Below are 18,786 nucleotides of genomic sequence, written 5' to 3'. Positions count from 1 at the left end.
TGGAAGCCATGAACTCCCGAGCCAGTTCGGACGATCCTCCCAGGGACGGTAGGTTAAAGTCGCCCAAGACCATGAGTTTTGGGAATTCAACCACCAACCCTGAGAGGACATCGAGTAGCTCGGGCAGGGCTGCCGCTGCACGATTAGGTGGTAGGTACGCCAGCAGCAGGCCCAACTGCGCCCCCGGGCCATATCTCAGAAGGAGAGACTCACACCCGACCATCTGAGGGACGGTGGTCTCTCGCGGGCTAAGGGACTTCCTGATGATAACTGCCACTCCCCCGCCCCTCCCATGGGTCCGAGGCTGGTGCAGCACCTGGAAACCTGGTGGGCAGAGGTCAACCAGAGGGACACCACCCTCTGGGCCCAGCCAGGTTTCCGTGATGCAAGCCAGGTCCGCGTGCTCGCTCTCCACTAGGTCACGAACGAGGTGAGCCTTGTTAGCTACGGACCTGGCATTCAGGTAGACCAGCCTTAGCATAGGAGGCTGCACACCTTCGCTCCCGGGTCCTCCGGGGAAGTACAGAGGGTCGGAGCGTCTCACCGCTTGCACAGAGCGGAGATGACACTCCCGGTGACGATACGGCCCTCTGTTTGTGCACCTTCTGCCGTTCCCCACCATCCTGGGAATAGGCTGTTCGTCAGTTCGCCACTGGGTTTTGTCGGCGACTGGTCCTCGTTTTTCACCATCGCGAATGGTCGTAGGCCTGGCCTGCGTTATGGTAGCTGGAAGGCCTGCCTTTCCCGAGCAACTATAGTCTTTTCCTGCCCCCCTCCCTAACCCTACAAAAAACTTGACTAGAAACTTAACCAGGGGCCTCTTGTTGGTTTTGTGATGGAGGCCCCTGACCCTGCCTGGCCATCTCTCAGAGGCCCAATGGTCGGGCCCGTCATCGAGGTTCGATGTATTGAAGGCAGGACGAACCCAGGAGAGGGGGGAACTCCTGAGGGCGAGTAGATCTATGCTTGAATATTGGAGAAGCATAGGGAGCATTGGGAAGCATTGGGAAGGCGGTCCCCTGGGTGGAGCATTGGAAGGAGGGTCGAGTCGGGTAGGTGGATATCTGGACCGTCATCCAACCACTGCCACTTGGCTGGGTGAACCTCAGAAGCAGGCCACTCCCCATCCTTTCACGATGGGTTGTGACTCTGCTTCTGGGGGTGGTCCAGGACCCACTCTGGGTGAAGCATACCCCATAGAGCTCTCACCTCTATGGGGCTGCAGGTGTAGGACAGGCCACTCTGCCACCGTGGCTTGCACCCAGGCCCATCATGTCCTGTGGGGCGAGGGAGGGCAGGGGGTTCGGAGCTGGTGGAGGCAAGATGATGATGGCCTCGGTGGTCTAGTCGCCGTCATCTCCATTGGTCAGCTGCATCGTGGCGTCTTTAGGTTGTTGATCAGCACGGAGACACCGTCGGCACCCAGGGTGTGGGCCGGAGACGCCACGCCGCGTCTAGTAGTGCTGCCGTCGGGGTTTTTTGGTGAGTTGGTCGACCGGGGCCTGGAGAAGCTAGCGCCGTTGTCAAGGCCCCTCGGTGGTGGTCGATCGGGCTGTTCATTCTAAGAATTTAGTTGTATTCTAGAAATGTGCAACTTGTCAATCTGCTTCTTTTAATCTATGAATTTCATCCTTTATACAGTTTGGGAAGACCATTTCAGAGTGTTTTTACATATGGGAAGATTTGCCTCACCTGAAGAGAGAACTAGACAATGAAGCTCACCTGCTCATTTCCTGACATACTATGTCAGGCCCTGAAGTTACAAAATTGATTCAAGAACTGAAACACACAAAGAAAAAAATACCATCGTGGAAATGACCTTATTTCAGCATATAATATCCAAAATAATTTAGACTGGTTGGTACCTGTTCTGATTTCCCTATTTACTATATTGAGAATCATGCTAAGATTCCTGTTGATTAGAGCCTAGTTTTGGTGATCAAGATCTATACAAAAGGAGGCAGACATTTACCCATCAATTACTGCCCCATTAGCTTTCTCAACAGGGTCAGCAAACAATATGCTAGAGCTAGATGCTTGTAGAATGAGCTCCTGAATTGGATTGTAACTGAGAATATCTTAGCTCAGGGAAAAACCTTTCTCCACAGAACTAGTACATTGTGCCCAAAAAGTTGGGGACCTCTGTCTTAGCTAACAAGTAGGCAAAACTGCTCAATCACACAACTAGTTGAGAAATACTGCTCAATCCAACATCTAGTTCAGAAATACCCCTCTGGAATGTGCTCATCACTATGCAGCATTCATTCATCTTAAATGTGCAGTTGACTTCACTTACAGATCCAAACTATGAGAGAAATTGAATTCTTCCTTAATTGATAAAAAAGTGATTAAAATACTTGTAATTATATTCAAGTTATATTGAAAACTCCTGGATGAAAGTGCAATGCCCAAGGATACTGTACCAGAGAAACCCCTGTTAAGAGGAGAATGACACAAGTGTGCATTCTAGCTCCCCTTCTTTTTAATATATACTGTATATTAATTTTCTTATTGACAAACTTGATAGCCCATCCCTTCAACTGCAAAAATTGGGAAATAGAAACATTTCTATTCTATATGCAGATGATGCTGTGCTGCTTTCTCAAACACAAATTGACCTGAAATAGGAGCTTTGTATACAAGCTGAGCATTGCCAAGGCAGTCTAGAAATTAATTACTCTAAAATCAAGGTCATGGTTTTTGCTAAGCATTCTAAGACACCTGTGAGCAAATAAGTATCTAATAGAATAAATCAAGGCCTTTAGATGTGTGGAATTGCCTTTCAAGCTACAAGCCTGAGTAAAATCACATGCTGACTATGTTATTTTAAAGTGATGGCTTTATAGAACTTTTATATCTCCAAAGGGGTTCAGGATATATCCCCAGATTTCCAAGTCTTTTCTGCTAAAATCTGAGCCCAGATACTTTTTGGAGCTCAATTGGGAAGTCAGGTCATTCCTTCAGTCCAACTTTAAGAACCATCTTTATGGTATTTCGCTCCATTTCAAACGTGGTTCTTTGCCATCAAACTGGCATTTAAAATTGAAATCTCTGCCTGGATTTTCATCTTTTATAGGCTTAAACTCTCCCTTTTTCCAGTCAGCTTGGCTCCTTTAATTATGACTGATATCTTTCAGTGTTCCTAGAGCCAGACAACATATGCCAAATTGCAACTTCATGGTATTTCAGGGCCAGCCATCACTTTTATGGGCTATGGATGCACACTAGCTGATTTCAAACAGTAGGCCATTGATTTAGAGCTGCAAGCAAACTTTCTAGCTCTACTAAGAAACATCTTATTGAGTCACTCTCTAGATCTTTTCTAACCAGCTAGATATCTCAATTGCATAATGATCTCAAAATTCAGAAGGCCTTATCTTCAGCCCGATTCAACGCCCTCCTGACAGCCATTAACAAAATGCCAAAAAATCCCCTTCAGAGATTGTGTCCATGGGGTGGGGGAATAATTCATTCAATGGAACACATTATTCTTAATTGCCCTCTCTATGAGGGTGCTTTCCAGGCATTATTATTTCCATTCTTTACTAAATTTGTTGTATCTTAAGATGTTATTGTGTTATATGTTAAACTAATGTTAAGAGTTTATAGTTGTAAATGTTGTGTGAGGTAAACACAGTGACAGGGAAACACGCGGGAGCTTTTGACAGCTGTCAAAAGCCGCCGCCAGCGAAAGCGCATGCGTAGCCAGTTGACAGCTCTCCGCTGTCAAACAAGTATCTCACCACGCATGCGCTACCGCCACGAGGACGCGGAGCTGTCAAATACACACCACAGCTGATTGGCTCCGGAATCCCGGCGGGAGAAGAACAACCGCGGATTGGCCCAGCCGGCCGGCGGCCGGCTATAAAAGAGCTGAAGCTGAACACCTACTCGTCTGGTACCTCAATAAACCTGTTAGACCTAGCCAGCTGTCTCCGAGTGGTCTGTAAACCACTTCAGTTATCATCGGATCAATCTGATCTGACTTGCCTCCAGGAATGGTGGGTACTTCAACACTGAAAGTTTTTAAGAAAAGTTTAGACAACCATTTGTCTGAAATGGTATAGTTTCCTGCTTAAGCAAGATGATGGACTAGATCATGTGATGTGTTGCAACATATCATGACTTTTTTGTCATTGCCGGCAATGGGGTGGGTGTGGTTTTGCTATGATGCATCTGGCCTGCAGGCCAGTATGTTTGACACCCCTGGATTAGAAGACCTCCAAGGTCTCTTCCAACTGTTATTCTGATTTTATTTCCTTGACTCACAGCCAAGTACTGTTCTGTAGTCAATACACTATATTACTAACTCTAACCCTTTTTATATAATTTACAATAACTGTATGTTTCCTTTCATCTTAATTAATTGTGACTCTTGTGTTTTATTTGCTGGTTTGTGACTGAAAAAGATTGGTAATTGTGTGAGAAAAGTATATAGGTGTTATATTTAATACATCATGTAATTGATTAGATAACATGAAAAATACACAAAAATGTTATTTTTTAAAAAATTAAGTAATTAAATTCCAAATGTAATGCAACTGTACTTTAAAATAGTTAATTTACGGAGTAGAAACTTAAAATGATCTCTTCAGATCAGCAGCTTTCAAAGAAATAAATTTTTCACAATCAGCAAGAAAAACATTGAAAGTTCTTGGGACTAGTAGCCTTCCTTTGGTCTTTTGTAGCAATTGTTCTCATTAAAGGTGGAGACAAATGTTTAGCTAATCAGTTTTTTTTATTTTGAGCCATTTGTCATGACCTTAGTGTCACATGACCTTAGTCATGGACACCCTTCCTCAAGGTCCTGCTTTTCAGTTGTGTTAAAATTACTACTTCCAGAATCCAGAAAAAGATATGATTGGTAAAGATTGATCCTATGGTTCTAACTATAAATCCAAATTGGTTATCAGAAATTGTCAGCATAGGCAACTAGAAGGTATCTTTAGATTTAGTGGTCCCAATCAAGAGCAGATTGCCCATATATTGTTGGGCTCTAAATGTTATCCACCTCAGCCAACACTGTATTGGCCATGGATGATGGAATTTGGAATCCAATCACATATAGAGGGCAAATGATTCCAACATACCTTATAAAATAGTTGCTAAAGTACAATTGTTTGTCGTCTCAGAAATTCTTACGTTGCACCTCTACCCTCATAATTAAAAATCAATGCTTGTAAATTTATTATACTGAGTTCAGAGATTGGTAGTATATCCAATTATTTTATTTTATTTATTTATTATATTTGTTTGCTGCTCATCATGCTGAGATTATGTAAAAATTCAAATTTTGAAAAGAAAGCCATAAATAAATAGATTGCAGGCATTAGGAAATGATACCACATGATGATAGTATATGTGTTTTGCATAGTGAAAGAATAAATTCAGTTTGTACAATTCCAGATTGAATTTCAGAAAAAGATATTGGTAGTCCTCAAGGTATGACAGACCTTTTAACAAATGTTCAAAGTTACAACAGCCCCCCCCCCCAAGAACATAGGATCCCATTTCAAAGTTACGATGACTGCAATGACCCTGTGGTCATTCGCCTTTGCGACCGACCACAGAATCACTGCAGTGCCCTCCAACCTCTCTCCCACCCATCCAACCCCACTGGAACCTGCAGCACTTGGACCTCCTCCCCAACACCCATCATGCTCCACAATTACTTTTGAAGCTCTCCAGACCTTATGTTGTGAAAGGAGGGCAGTTCATGCGTCCCCAGGCAAGCAGCGATTGTGAGCAGGGACAAAATAGCAGCCACCAGACAAAATGCTTTGTTTTGCTGCTTTAGCAAGATCTGTACAGTGCTGCAGAAGCTTCTGAACGCTGCAGAAATCTTCTGCAGCACTGTGCAGACTTTGTTAAGACAGCAAAATGAAGCAGTTTGTCCATGGGCCATGCAATGGTGACCCATATGTGGCTATATTTTGTCCTGCCTGTTTGTAGGCAGAGATAAATGACAGCCTCCAGAAAAACCTTTTCATTTTACTGCCTTAGAGAGGTCTGCACAGTGCTGCAGAAGCTTTTGAATGCTGCAGAAAGCTTCTACAATACTGTGAAGGCAACAAAACAAAGCAGTTTGTTCTCAGGCTGCTTGATGGCAACCTGAATGTAGTTGTGACTTCATGGGTTGGACAAAATGGCAGCCACTTTCAGAATTGTATCATGTAGCCGCACAAAGAAGGAAGTCATTCTGGCACTCTGAAAGGCCTCAGAGTGCTTCAAAAGGTAAGTGAGAAGGGTGCTTGGCCTGATGGGGTGGGAAGCAGGCCTAAGGCGTGGAAAGACCCAGTGGGTGTGAAAAAGGCGTGTGAAGTGGAGCATAGAGTGCTTCAGGGATGAGAAAGTCCTTGAGGGCCAGGCTGGTCTAGGCTGGTGTTAGGCCTACAATATCCCCTCCCCTCAGGGGCACCCCATGCTTCTCTTAATGATCTGTACATTTGTTTAACATTTCACTGGGGGGGGATCATTAAGTGAGATATGTCATCTAAAGATTGTTGTGATATGCAACCATAATGGACTGGGTCCATTAAAGTCGTATTTCGAGGACTAGCTATCTACACATAAAAACATTCCTTAAGCATTTGATTTCTTCTCAAAATATATTTTCTAAATATGGATAATACCATGTTTCCCCAAAAATAAGCCCTATCCTGAAAATAAGCCCTAGCTTATTTTTACTTGTGAGCCTACCCCAAAATAAACCCTAGATTTGGAGTGAGGCGCATACATAAAAATCAAGTTCGGGCGGAAGTGTGGGGGGGTGAAGCTGCCCTATGCACCCCACACCTGCTTACCTTAGGACCGCTGCAGCCAGGCCTCCCACGCCCCAACATCTGTCTTGCCCCTGGCTGAGTTCACATAGCTCATCACACCAATTATACCAGTGCTTCCGCTTGCATGCTGATCATGTGCTGCTGGTGCTGCTGCTCACGGCACGAGGCGGCATGGCTCATTGCACCGATCGTACCAGTGCCGCCGCTCATGGCAAGAGGTCATGTGGCCTATGACACCTGGGAGTGGAAGCACAGGTGCAATCGGCACGATGGGCCACGCAGCCTCCTGCCACAAGTGATGGCACCAGCACATGGCATGCAGATACACATGGCTGCAGAAGAATTCGGGCAGCAGCACAACAGGTGTCAGGGTGTGGGAAGCCTGGCTGTGGTGGTTGGTAGGTGTAGGTGTGTGTGTGTGTGTGTGTGTGTGTGTGTGTGTGTGTGTGTGTATTTCAGGGAAACATGTTTTGCTTTGTTTTGGTTTTTCTTTTTGAGAATTGCATTGCAAAATTCAAACAAATAAAAAAGTCTTGGGATACCTATGTTCTTATCTATAAATTAAACTGGATTAGATAAGCTTGTTACAAACTGCAGACTGATTAAACTCCCTAAGAATCCACAGCTGCCAGATATGCTTTGTTTTTAAGGCTACAGTCTCAGGTAAGACTTACTATGTCTGCAGAGATTTCAACTCTCAGAATTCTCAAGGCAGCAGGCTCCAGCAACTGTCTCCCTTCAACAAGTTGTCTAATTCAGAACTTCACAATGAAAATGAGCCAGAAATAGTCTTCTACCCTTACATAATTCCTACAGAAATAAGTGAGTTTATAGGAGTCCTAGGATCAGGAAACTGTTATGTTGTACTCCAAGTTCTCCCTCTAGTGGAATAAAATAAAATGAAAAAATAGCTTTCAACCATATAAAAACCAACAGAAATAAATAAGACTATTCTAAATCAAGCATACTATTGTGGCCATCCACTAACACCCGTCTGCCTAAAAAAGCTTTTCCAAACTGACAGTCCCAAATAACTAATATGGGTATCAGGTTAGACAAGGATGATCTTAATGCTTTACTGGGAATATGTGAATAACTTCTCCCCCCCCACCTTTCTTCCTCTTTGATATACTAGTTTTGCTACTATAATGCTCAGTTCCTCTAACACTTTTACAATTGCCCTATTCAGTTCAAAATACTTTCCTATTATTGTAAAGAACAAGCATTTATTTTGCAGCTTTCTTCATTGAACATCAACATGCAAAGGACCTGTTGGCAGGCAGTCAACCTGCAGATACAAAGCATGTATTCTTAAACTGTACTATGTCCCTTGTCTAATTTAGGGACTTTGTAAGCTGACCCACACTACTCTAATTTTCAATACTGGATCCACTCAATGAGATGTTGTGCAACTCATGTCTATAATGTTTTGGCCTGAACACAAAAGATGCTGCTTTCCTTTGGGCATGATATATCTCTTCATTCCAAAATGCAGATTCAGTGGGCCTCATGGTACACACTAGCTGGAGTATTTTTAGTTTTCCTTTGAATCAAGGATCTCATGGAGGTCTACAGTTTTCTTGACAATACATGGGAAGTGACTTAACATTCATTTTCTGCAATAGTTTTTCATATATATACAAATTTTATTGATTTTCTAATATTACATTCACATATTTGAAAAGCAGCGGGGTGGCTGGGTAATAGTAATTCAATTACATACAGATATCATTAGTACAGATTTCAGATTGCTACCATAAACATTTCCTCTCTTTTTCCCTTCATATGTACTGTCTATTTGTGAATTTAAAGACAGGTTTTATCCTATCAATCACATAAAAAATAACTTTCTTACATATATCCATTGTTTTTAGTTAACACATATTCTAGTTGTTTTAACATACAATCTTTTAGACAATCAATGACCTAATAAATTTTTCAATTTTAATTTCCACTAATATTTAGATTTAATGTTTGATATTTATCATTCCCAAGATTTTTAATATACTCCCAATTCATCTATCAACATTCCTCACAAAATCTAATATTCAAAATACACATCCCATTTACTTAACTTCTCACCCTTTATGTCAACAAATTAAGGATACAATATGATATCCTTCCTTTTTGCTAATTTTCAGTTTTGTTTTTTTAAGTAGTAATCAAAATTTCTTTTTTATTTCACTATTTAATACTTCCTCTCTTCCTCTTTGTATCTGCTATCTCTTAAACTGATCATTTTCATTTTTAACGTTCCATATAGACTTATTTCTTACTTTCAATAATTTTTTTAGCTTAGCTACATTATTCACCTTTACATGACCTTTATGCACAAATCAATATTCAAATTAGGTATTAGTATTTATACTGCTCAATTTTAATGACCAAAAAATTTTCTTTATCTCAGTTCATAACAATGTCTTGTGTTCAACATGCACATCTTATCTATTTAAGTACATTCTGTTTTAGATTTCAATAAGATGGTCAAAACTCCATTCTTCTTGAGTCTTATTCTGGCTTTTTTTCTTTGCCAAATCATCTTCCATGTCCTTGTTTTTGAGTCATCGAACCAATCTCCTTGTAATATCATGTATATTAATTGCAATTGGCAAAACCATCCGGTCACCATTTTTTTGAGAGGACTTGTAGGTCTAGTGGGTCATCTCTTTATTCTTCCCTATCGACGTGGTTGTTCTGAATTGTTTATCTTCTCATCCAACTGTTCTTTTTCTAGATCCTCTAATTCCTTCTGTGTTGTATAAGAAATCTTTTCCTTTTTCCAAGTTGTCGATATCTTTTCTGGATTTTCAAATATCAATATTTGTTGAATTGTAGATTCTTCTGTCATAGTACTTGAATGTTTCATTTTTTCTATTGTATTTTGTATAGATGGTTCTTTAGTTGTGGTCAGTTTGGGCTTTCATATCTGGGATGTCTTCTTGTTCCTTCACATAGCCTCTTAGTATTTCATTAGTAGTGGTAAGAGTTTGAATTAGTGTTTTCAACATAGCGAGAGTTTGTTGATCTTCATCGATAAAGAAATTTTGTTCCTGACCTTCTTCCATATTGGTATTTTAAACTAAAGGCTTTACCCTTAGAAAACCCAAGAGAGTGAATTTTTTTTCTAGTTCGGAAACTCAAAGCCTTTCACAGCTGTTGTTTCAGAGCTCTCAAGGTTATGTATCTTATCTATTTCCCTGAGCAATCAGCCAGGCCCCTTTTAAAGTTTCCCTTTGAGTCCCAGAGTTATCTTAATCTTTTCAGTTTCTTTTTTTTATAAGAAGAAACCCAGATTTCCAACAGAAATAAATAATGAAAAATAAGAAATAAAAAATCTTTCAGTCCACATGCTTTAAGAAATAAAGTTCCAATTGGGATTCAGTTACTTTTTCAACATTTAAAATGCCCCTGGGTATTTAGTTGCCGCTCTTTCTGTAGGGAAGGCTGAAGTTCCCCTTCCCTCACCGCAAGGGGGAGAATGCTTAGCAGCTTAAGAAGGTACAGAAAGTAATTAGGGTGTAAAAGAGGTAGATCTCACTCAGTCTCTTCCACGCTGCTTTAAGAGTTGTCTGGTGGAAAATGTGACTTCGGCTGTTCACAGCCTAGGGATGAGCCATAATGACCGGTCATTTCGTCTGCTGGTTTGGAGGGATCGCCAAATCTAATGGGAGAGTTGTGGCTCTCCCGTGATCCAGCAAGCGCCCTTCCAGCAAGCACCCCTCCTTGCTGGTCGCCTCTTCGGGATGACTTTTGGCCCTTTTCAGGGGCCCCCAGTGATGCAAAACTGGACGGAGGAGAGAGAACAAGTCTCCCAGCCATCCATAGCGGTTGTGTGGCAAACCGGAAGCCCAATGGTTTTTTCAATTTTCCAGTCTAGTCTATAACTGAGGTTTTCTTATGGTCACCCAGTCAAGCCCTATGACTCTGGTTAACCTTTTAGTATCAGCCAAGGTTGCCCAAAGTGCTGTCAATTGGTTAGGCACTGTTTTCTAGTAAATTCTAAAGAAATGAAATGCAAATGAAGGGGAAAGTATTAACATCCATCTACAACCATCTGAATGGCATTTGCTATGATAAAACTGATTATCTTTAGATTTCATTCATTCTCCATTGAGTACAGTTGTTAGAAAGTTTCACATAACTTCCGATTTGCCTCTTCACTTTTGCTATGAAATGGGACAGAATAAATCTTGGTTCAAAAGTCCTTAGAATCCCACCTTCTGGTTTAAAATGAAAAATTTGTGAACCATAAAGAATTTTCATTAAAGGCTTGCTTAAATATATGCTGGCTTATGGCTAACAGTGAACCTTAACTTGCAGAGATGGTATTTAGACCTACTGCTAAATAATACGGTATGAATGCTTGATACTCCCATACTGTGAAGACTAGCCAAATAAGGTACAATTATACCTTCTTTGATGGGTAATTGTTAGCCTATGAAAGGAATTGAGGGGGAGGGAAAAAAAATCCCTACTGCACTCTTGACAAGAGGTTTGAAAAGCTTATTTTTCTTTAAAATGTATTCAGGTTGCAGTGGAATCAGAAGGTCTTGGACAAGCAAACAGTAGTATGTATTTGGGGCTGGGGGAGGTTTGGCTTGCATATTTAGTCTGAATCAATGAAAAGGATGGCCTGTACTTAGTTGGAACACTTAATAGCATTAAAGAGGGGGCAGGATACATGAGAACATCACAATTCTTTATTATGTGTAGGAACTGAGACCACAATTAAATCAAGGCAAGCAGAAAGCAAGAAAATAAGTGTGCCTATACTGAATAAGGAAAACTGTGGTTATTTAAAACACAATGAATGAGTGGCATGCAATTCTTAAGATCTGGCAAAACATTCTAACAAGCAACTGCAGCTATGTTATTATCTGGGACACTGTTTCTCAACCTTGAAGATGTATGGACTTTTAATTCTCAGAATTCCCTAGCCAGCTGAAATATCATGTCTTTTTTTGGGAACTCAAGAGTTCCAATATTGTAACACAGGGAGTTGCTTTGCTCTTTGATCATTCTGGGTGCTGTTGTTGCCATTTATTTTAGTTCAACAAGATCCTTTTAAGGTCTAGCGATGTCAACCATTTAAAGTTTACTGGACTAAGAAACAGGTACTCAGAGATTCCACGCATTATTGTAGTAAGGTAGAATAACAGAATCTTCTCTATCCCAATTTATTTATTTTTAATTTTTTAATTTATTTTAATTCCATTTATATCCCGCCCTTCTCCGAAGACTCAGGGCGGCTTACAAGCTTAGCAGTAGCCTTCATTCTATGTATATGCCTGCTTATTAGGGCTTTCGCCACCCCCACCCCCAAGTGGCATTATTACAAAGTCAGCTTATTGCCCCCAACAATCTGGGTCCTCATTTTACCTACCTCGGAAGGATGGAAGGCTGAGTCAACCTTGAGCCTGGTGGGATGCGAACCTGCACTAATTGCAGGCAGCTGGTGTTACTTAAGGAGGCATTAGACCACTGCTCCACCAAGGCTCAATTTATGCTAAACATAATCATGGTAGGAAAATTTTAAGTTTCTTTCTCGAGCTTTCCTTTATCTCAGGACTATGAAATCACAAACCATCATCACTAGTGAAATTAGCCAATAGTCACTAGTGAAAGCATCATTGAAATGGCTGGACAACTTGATAAATCCCTAGGGGAGAAATGTCCATTATTGGCAGTGCAGATTTTTGACACTGATTATCCATATACTTGATCAACATTTTCCTAGAACAGTTCACTGCAAAATTTCTTTTGTGGTTGGCAATCAATTCCAGGAATAAATCCTACTGGCAGTATACCAAGAGAGCAGTGTCAGAGATGATGATGATGATTATGATGATGATAGTGACAACAACAATAATAATAATAAACTTGGAAGGGACCTTGGAGCTCATCTAGACCAATCCCCTGCTCAGGCAGGAAACCCTATACCATTTCGGACAAATGGCTGTCCAGTCTCTTCTTAAAAACTTCCAGTGTTGGAGCATTCACAGCTTCTGGAGGCAGGTTGTTCCACTGGTTAATCGTTCTAACTGTCAGAAAATTCCTCCTTAGTTCCAGGTTGCTTCTCTCCTTGACTAGTTTCCATCCGTTCCTTCTTGTCCTGCCTTTGGACGCTTTGGAGAATAGCTTGACTTCCTCTTCTTTGTGGCAGCCCCTGAGATATTGGAACACTGCTATCATGTCCCCCTCGTCCTTCTCTTCATTAAACTACACATACCCAATTCCAGCAACCGTTCCTTATATGTTTTAGCCTCCAGTCTCCTAATCATCTTTGTTGTTTTTCTCTGTGCTTTCTAGAGTCAATTTTATTTTTTTTAAATTTTCAATTTTAGATCAATTTTATGATTGTCCACTTTTAATATTATTTGTTTTTGTTATCTCAGAACAATCATAATAAAGTTAATTTGATTGGCTGATTGGTTGATTAATGGACCCTACTGCAATATGCATGAATCTGTGAAGTTAGGATTTATTTTAAAAAGATCCTGATATCCTCTTTGGTCTCTACAGCCAGAAGGCTTTCTCCTTCACTGCATCAAAATATATTTGCTGTTAGAAACCCAGTTTAGTGTACTGATTAAGGTCAATCTCAATCTCAGCCAATAAACATACTGGGTGATTTTGGACCAGCATCCAGCCCAATCTATCATACAAAATTATTCTGATAGGAGAAAATGAAAGAAGAAATTTATGTTGCCACGACTTCTTAGGACAGGCAGGATATATATTTAGGGATCAAACAAATAAACTAAATTAAAACAGGTTTCTTTGCAGTTTTTTGTGAACTTTACACACAATGTTTGGCTGGCCTGCAACATTCCAGTGCTAGTGATGAAGGGATCCACTCAACATCCCACAAGATAATCAATGGCTGTAAAGCACAGTACTACACAAGGCACCTGTTTTAGTATCATGTCAAGTCTGGTGCTCAGGAAAAAATGGGAAAGATGATTTTACTTTTTAAAATATTTTGGAAAGTGTTTGCTGTTATATTTGTAAAGGTTCCGTACAATTCAGACTTTTCACTGGAAAATTTGGCAATTAATGTGCCAAAGGGGGTATTGAAAATACAAATCTGTGTGTTGGGGTGTGTGTGTGTGTGCATATGTATATGTATGTATGTATGTATGTATGTATCTGTATATATATATATATATATATATATATATATATATATATATATATATATATGTATGTATGTATGTGTGTGTGTGTGTGTGTGTGTGTGTGTGTGTGTGTGTGTGTGTGTGTGTGTGTGTAAAGTAAAGGTAAAGTTTCCCCCGCACATGCGTGCTAGTCGTTTCCAACTCTAGGGGCCAGTGCTCATCTCCGTTTCAAAGCCGAAGAGCCAGCGCTTGTCCAAGGACGTCTCCGTGGTCATGTGGCCGGCATGACTAGATGCCAAAGGCGCACGGAATGCTGTTACCTTCCCACCATAGTGGTCCCTATTTTTCTACTTGCATTTTTATGTGCTTTCAAACTGCTAGGTTGGCAGAAGCTGGGACGAGTAACAGGTGCTCACTCTGTTACGCAGCACTCGGGATTCAACCCGCCAAACTGCCGACCTTCTGATCGACAAGCTCAGCATCCTAACCCACTGAGCCACCGCGTCCCTTTATATATATATGTGTGTGTCTGTGTGTCTGTGTACACACACAAATGTATATACATACACATATATACATATACATACACAGACATGAACAGACACACACGCATACTGTAAGGAAATTCTTAACAATAGACACCTTGGAAACACCGATGGTCTATTGTCTCTGCTGTTTATCTGTCATTCCACAAAAAAAGTTAACCAGCTGAAAAAAAATTCAGTGCTTCTCCATTAAGACCTATAGTATTATTTTTTTCAAATTCAAAGAGGCTCCAATATTTTGAATCTCGATTGCAGCCTAAAAGAAAATCCAAAATCATCACCTTAAAGAGGATCACATCTGATTCATATAGGAGATGCCCTGGACTGACAGATATTATCTTTAAGAAATTCAGGAAAACAGAAAAAGTGCTAGTTGATGAGAGAAGAAATTTTGTCCTGTTTTTTAAAAAGAGGGACATTCAAGGAACAACAGACTAGTATCACTTAGATTCACTGAAAATTCCTAATTGAGATCCATTTGTAAGAATTTGCAAATGCTGAAAAACAAGATGTACTATAATCAAATATTATCCGATTAATTTGATTTTCCTTCTCAAACAGGTAACATATTAGGAAAATACTGCAAATATCCAGAGAATAGGACACAGAATTTTTTTTTAAATTTTAATTCCATTTATATCCCGCCCTTCTCCGAAGACTCAGGGCGGCTTACAAGCTTAGCAGTAGCCTTCATTCTATGTATATGCCTGCTTATTAGGGCTTTCACACACACCCCAAGCGGCATTATTACAAAGTCAGCTTATTGTCCCCAACAATCTGGGTCCTCATTTTACCTACCTCGGAAGGATGGAAGGCTGAGTCAACCTTGAGCCTGGTGGGATGCGAACCTGCACTAATTGCAGGCAGCTGGTGTTACTTAAGGAGGCATTAGCCAACTGCTCCACCAAGGCTACAGAGGTAGTCCTTGACTTATAATCATTATAATCATTATAATCATTTGTTTAATAACTGTTCAAAGTTACAATAGCATTGGAAAAAGTGACTTAGGACCATTTTTTCTCATGTATAAGATAAGATAACCTTTATTGTCATTTTTACTGTGGGCACAATGGCACACATCAAAAATGAAATTTAGTTGCCCGCTCTCAAAGTGAAACATACATGACACACACCTAAACATACTATATACAACATATATATAGTCTATTGCAGCATCCCTGTAGTGTGTGGTCAAAATTTGGATGCTGGGCAACTAGCTCATACTTAGGACAGTTGCACTATCCCAGGATCATGTGATCACCTTTTACAATCTTCTGACCAGCAAAGTGAATAGGGAAGCCATATATCGCTTTCTGTGTTCCTAATCTAACAATTGCAGTGATTCACTTAACTCTGGCAAGGTCATATAATGGGGCAAAACTGTCTTGCTGAGCAACAGAAATTTTGTGCTCCATTGTGGTCCTAAGTTGAGGACTATTGGTAGTTAATGTAACTGAAGGAAAGCAGCTTCTCTATCAATGTTAAGGGGAAAAAATGGGCAGTTGGACAGTGGACTCAATGACTCAAAGAGATGGTGGATTCCTGCTTGTGCTAAACCAGCATTTTTCAACTTTAGCAACATGAAGATGTATGAGCACACTTCAACTCCCAAACTTCCCAGACATCTAAATCACGGCTTTGCAATCAGTGGTATGGGTACCACCTGTGGCACATTGGCACCTGGCAGGTGGTACGCGACCATCCTAGAAAGGTGGTAGCCGGGGAGGGGAATGAGCTGAATCGGTGGTAGCACTGCACAAGCCTGAGCGAGAGACGGCTGGAGCTGCAGGGCTGTCAGGGCTCAGCGGAAGTACCAGGATCAGCGCTTGTTCGGGGCTGTCAGGGCTCAGTGGAAGCGCCAGGATCAGCGCCAGGCACCAGCTGGAGCTTGGAGCTGATCCTGGCGCTTCTGAGCCCAGAAGAAGCGCCGATCAGCTGGAACGTTGCAGCATCTCCAGGGTCTTGTGATTTACATTCAGATGCTTGGCAACTGATTCATATTTATGATGGTCACAGTGTCCCAACCTGCTGCAACCACCCAGCAGACCGGGGGGGGGGAATAAAAACCAAACACCCCCTACCCCACACGCGCTGCCAATCCTCAACAGAAATGTTCACAACAATGAAAACCTCGGACAGGAGGAAGAGCGCCGCCGGGCAGGTGTCTTGCTCAGCTGTGGCTTGGGGGGCACTTTCTTCAGTGCCATTGTAACTTCAGTCACTAAGTAAACTGTTGTAAGTCAAGGACTACCTGTACTTCATCATTTTTTTTATTTATTTATTTTTTGGTCATCAAGTTTTTGACACCTTGCTAGGTGACTAGTGGCACTCGGATGTTGCCATATCCTAAAAGTGGTACAATGGGTGAAAAAGTTGAAAAGCCCTGATCTAAATAGCCCCTTGCAACTGTAGCACAGTACATTTGGAGGCCCTGAAGTAAATTATCTCTTCTAGGTGCACTCATACTGCATGTTTCGAAGCTGGAATTCAAAACTACCTGAACATTTCCTCTCCTTTGATTCCAAAAATGCGGCGGCTCTCTGTCCAGGCTCAGAAGCAGGCTCCATTTAATCGGAATTCTAGATATGCTGAACAAGAATCAAGTTTCTAGCGCCTGAAACCGATAAAATGTTCTCCAATGGCAACGGAGAGAGGCACTGCTGGCTTTAGCGCTGTTAAAGGAAACCCAAAATTAAAAAATTAACCGAACTTCAGGCAGGGCTAAAATCCTTCTTCTAATCTGGACCTCTCGCGGATTCCCAAGGCCCCTTCGCAGGGGCCGCGCCTGCCTGTTTCGCCTCTTCTTACTTCAGTCTTCCAAGTTCGCTCCGCAGGCCTTCCCCCCCCCTCCCCACGCAACTTGGAAGCGGCTGCATCAGAACTCCAGGGATAAATGAGAGCGTGCGGACGAAGCTGTATCGACGCCCCGCCTACCTTCCCACGCTGCTGCCGGATCGAGGGAACCGGATTCGGTAGCTTTGGAGCAGCTGCGCTGGTGCTGGCGGATAACGAAGACCGGACGGTTGGGCTTTCTTCCTATCCTATTCCAGGTCAGTGAAAACCAACCCATGCGCTTCCTAGCTCTTTTATTTCTGTCTTGATACGGGGCGATGGGAGAGCGCTGTGGCCATTTGCCTTTCCAGCCAAGGGGTTTTATCTCCGTCCCCTTCCCACCCCCCACCCCCACTTTTCTCAACCCCATCCAGCCTTGTGCCGCCTGGATAGGGTTAGGGTTATTTTTCCTCTCTGCTGGGGGTTTACCCATCACGCTGAACCACATGTGGCTTAACGGACCATTTAAACCTCAATGTTGAGAATCCTAGACCCGGAGCTATTCAACAAGCCATAGTTTAGAGCGCGACGGGGAAGCGATTCGGTTAAAAACGCTATCCCTCCGGGGGGCGGCGGTTTGCAGGTTTAAATTAGCACAATCCTGCATGTTTCTACAAAAGAACTAAGTTCCATTTAGTTGCGAGGAGGGGGCTAAGTAAGGAGTTATATAATATTCTTTTATCTGTTCTTTAGATATACCCATCTCCCATGAGCAGATACATGGTGCCAGAAGTTATGGGTATTGTAGTCTGGGATTTTTGAAGGACATAAAGTAGGGATGCATTAATGACTTTCACATAGGAAGGCAGGTGTTACACATTAAATTTTCATTGAGCTCCCTGACAAAAGGTGAGGTAGTAAAAGAGAAGATAGTGCTGGAGAATTATGTTAATAAGGCAATACGATTGTGGAGTGAAGACCTTATCTGAGAACACAGATAAGAAAGAAAAGGTGGAATAACTGTACAATTCCCTTTCATTGCTATTGCTGAGAATATCCTGCCTCCAAGTGTCTCCATTTTAATGCACCCAACTCCAAGAGTATCCAAACCCTCTTGATCAGTGTTTTTTTTGTAAAAGAAAAAGGTGCAGGAACTCACACGTCATACAACCCACCTTGCCTACCCTACAAGGTTCCATCCAAAAAGGGTGCCAGAACTCAGATCCCGGTGTTCTATGAGAAAAAAAGCCCTGCTCTTGATTAACTGGGTGGAAAAAGAACATGTGACCTTGAAAATATCCCCTTGAAGATGTTGATGGCTGTAGGTGCCAAGGGAAGAGCTGGAACTGTAGAGCTCTGAAAAATACAATGGGTATTTGGTAGATTGTCAAGCCTTACAAATGCTTGAAATAGATCGTTGAATTGTATAATTTATGAAAGACAGTTTAAAAAGAGCAACATTGGTTTATAAACTGCCTGGATTTGGCGTCTGAAAATACCTTGAATGCTCTTGGCAGAAAAGATATTTTCCCCTCTGATTTGACCATGGGAGCTTCTGTAGGTGGATCT

General features: G+C 41.7%; 1 protein-coding gene and 1 long non-coding RNA gene across 3 annotated transcripts in view; both read left to right on the top strand.

The window, feature by feature from the left end:
- The window catches only part of LOC308677605, a 48,061-nt gene extending 43,323 nt beyond the window's left edge, over positions 1 to 4,738 (top strand). Inside the window, exon 4 of the long non-coding RNA XR_014028530.1 lies at positions 1,642 to 4,738. This is a non-coding gene — a long non-coding RNA (uncharacterized lncRNA). The remainder of the gene's footprint in view (positions 1 to 1,641) is intronic.
- A 12,672-nt stretch (positions 4,739 to 17,410) lies between these two features.
- Positions 17,411 to 18,786, top strand: part of WIPF3 (WAS/WASL interacting protein family member 3) — a 31,129-nt gene continuing 29,753 nt past the window's right edge. For both annotated transcript variants that reach the window (XM_081343346.1, XM_081343345.1), the window contains exon 1: positions 17,411 to 17,495. The gene's annotated coding sequence lies outside the window, so the exon portion shown is untranslated. The remainder of the gene's footprint in view (positions 17,496 to 18,786) is intronic.

The sequence above is a fragment of the Vipera berus genome (assembly GCF_964194415.1).
Source record: "Vipera berus genome assembly, chromosome: Z".
Taxonomy (NCBI): domain Eukaryota; kingdom Metazoa; phylum Chordata; class Lepidosauria; order Squamata; family Viperidae; genus Vipera; species Vipera berus.
Note: the sequence above shows the minus strand (reverse complement) of the source record. Positions and strands in the feature narration are given on the sequence as shown.